This window comes from Hemicordylus capensis, chromosome 1 (genome assembly GCF_027244095.1).
Source record: "Hemicordylus capensis ecotype Gifberg chromosome 1, rHemCap1.1.pri, whole genome shotgun sequence".
NCBI classification, from domain to species: domain Eukaryota; kingdom Metazoa; phylum Chordata; class Lepidosauria; order Squamata; family Cordylidae; genus Hemicordylus; species Hemicordylus capensis.
The window spans coordinates 414,794,582-414,797,395 of NC_069657.1; the positions used below are offsets into that span (position 1 = coordinate 414,794,582).

A 2,814-nucleotide genomic window follows, 5' to 3' on the forward strand; every position below is an offset into this window, starting at 1 on the left:
TCCCCATTGCCCCCTGCCCAGCCCCATAGCCTCTCAGCCACTTGCCCTCTTCGCCGTCTCTCCTGCTTGTTCTGCTGGCCGCAATCGAAGCAGCAGGCAAGCTGCAAAGAGCTCCTTTTCTCCCGCCTCTCAGCTGATCGGCGGGTGGGCGGGGCTTCCCCGAGGCCTCCGTGTAGGCCGCAGTGAAGCCTGAACTCGAGTAGGGCCCAAGCCAGCCAGGAAGGAGGAGGCAGCCAGAGTGTTCTCTGCAGCAGAAGACCCCTTGCTGCCCTGCTTAACCCAGACCAGCATTTGCCAGGTAGAGTGTGAACTCCTTTTTGTGGTTACCTTTCCCGCCCCCCCCCCCCCCATATATAGGGATCTGCTTGCCATAGGGCTTGGATATGGGGGGGGGAGGGACCGAGAAGTCTCTGAATATTTATTTTGAAACAGCTTGTAAAATTTGCTGACTTAAAAAAAACTATCTAAAAAGTCCTATAAGTAGCTTGTTTCATGGCAGAAAATTGCAAAAACTTCTGGAACAGTATTTTATTAATTTTATTCATTCATTCATTCATTTATAAATGCACTTATGTTCAAGTTGTTTTGCAACCCAGAAGGTCTGAGTGAGAACTGTGAAGCATGTGTGGTGCTTTTATTTTATTTTTCTTGTGTGTGAACTGCTCCCCAATAACTTGCAGGGACTTCAGGGTAAATCTGGACAACATGTGAATGCAGCACCTCCATTCCAGAGGAGATGTGTCTTAAAGGGCTTTAAAAGCCTCCTGTGAAAAACCTCCTGCAATCAAACTTGACTGAATTTGTTCAGAATTCTGGGAAAACAAACATAGGTTCACCCTGCATGGTTGAAAGTCTCCTTTGCTAATCTGCAGCGAGGGGCCCATTTTAATCATTCATCTTTCTAGTGTGTTCTAGGCATTAAAAGTAATACAAATGTATAGTACTCAATGTATATCACTATATATTGTGATGTGTGTGTGTGTGTATTCAGTGAAATGTATTTGCAGGCAGCATACTTATTTTGGAATATCAGACTTAAATCCTTGGGGACCTGGGGTGTGCGGAGGCCCTGGACTTGGGAGGGGGGGCCATTTTAAAATCTTGTCTCTGGGCCCACTCCAACCTTGCTACGCCCCTGCTCACTGCCCACTGAGTTCATCTGGAGAGGTCTGATTGCATTTGCCACTGGCTCGTCTGGTGGCCACTCAGGGACGGGCCTTCTCTGCGACTGCCCTGAGGCTTTGGAATGTGCTCCCTAGTGAAATAAGAGCCTCCCCATCTCTGACAGCTTTTAAAAAGTCTTTAAAGATGCATCTCTTCACCCAAGCTTTTAACTAATATTGTTTTAATGGTTTTAATGCTGTTCTAAAATATTGTTTTAAAATTTTTAAATTGTTTTAATGTTTTAAACTTTTTATTTTTGTTTTAACTAATGTTTTACTTTCTGTGTTTATTTTGTTGTAAACCACCCAGAGACATAAGTTTTGGGCGGTATAAAAGTATGTTAAATAAAACAAAATAAAATAAAAATATAGTTGAGAGCAAGTGGTAAGCTGGAAAAAAACCTTTGCAGCCTTATTCTTCTTGTCCTTCATGCTATTGCTGCTGTTTTGTTTTGTTTTAAAAGGTGTTGAGTTCTGAAAGTTTTCCGTCTTGGTTTGTTAAACTGTTTTGTGTGTGTGCGTGTGTCATCTAAGAAAAGAATTGTACATGCAACTAGGGTCCCCCAATTCTACATTCTGAACTTTGGGGAGAAGCAGTGAAGGAGACAGAATAAGCACTGCACTCTGAGCTCCGAGAAGCTCTATTGTCAGTAATGGTAATGGATTTATCCAAGCTTTGCCCTTTGTTAGGGAAGGTCAGGGTGTTTTCTTTCTTTCTTTCTTTTTTTTTACTCTCTCATTTCTTTCAGGCTCTGAATCCAGTTTGCATATTGAGCTTCCAGGAACTATTTTCAACTTCCAAGGGCATTTGAGCATGAAGAACACATTTCTTGATGTCTTTAGCTACAAATTGGCACTCAGCTGGGCTTGCAGTAGCATCGTGAGGAGGGGGCCAACATCTTAAATCCGCTGTTTATTACCCAGGAAGTTCTGATCAAGTTTATGGTTCTAAAGACTTCAACATATCAACTCCACTGAAGAACAGGACAAGCTATTGTAAATATGAACCATCAAAGCACCAGCCATTTCAATGAAATGAAGCAAATCAATTGTTTTTCATAAAGGTGCCTTTCAGATCTCCTTTTTCGGGTTCTCAGTTTCCTTTTTAGGTTTCAACATATTTTGTATGTTAGGCTATGGAATGAAATAAACTAACCATAAGCCCCCCCCACCCCGCTAATTACACTTCTGAAAGATAATTTACCTCATTAAGGCACCTAGATCCTTTTTTTAACTTGGCCTAAATGGACAGATTTGCCTCAGAATGCACACAGAGACCTAAAGGATTATAACTAATATAATCTTGCATAACAATGCCCCCATGCCTCTGTGTATCTGTCTACCTTCTTCCCCAAACCACTGCCTAAGTGATAGGGGAGAATTAGCTGCAGAGCTGAGGAAGAATAGATAGTAATAAAATGTATTTGGGCAACTGGCAACCTTTCAAATGGGAGAGAGCCTCTAGTTGGTCCCCCAGGTTTCCCATTAGGAACAACACTGGGGAGTATTCATGCTTTTGCCTACTTTGGGGAGGCATCAGGGCATTTGTGGCATCAATAGCTATTACACCAATGGCTATCTTCATCTCAGACCTATTTGCATGCCTAGAAACCCACACTGCACCCTAAGGAAAAGAGGGAGACTGGCATGC

At 42.7% G+C, this 2,814-nt stretch overlaps 1 long non-coding RNA gene across 1 annotated transcript; it reads left to right on the top strand.

The window, feature by feature from the left end:
* Positions 1–204: 204 nt before the first annotated feature.
* On the top strand, positions 205–2,244 carry LOC128348800 (uncharacterized). Its single transcript, XR_008318357.1, has 2 exons — positions 205–298; positions 1,913–2,244. It is a non-coding gene; the product is annotated as an uncharacterized LOC128348800 (long non-coding RNA).
* Positions 2,245–2,814: the final 570 nt, after the last annotated feature.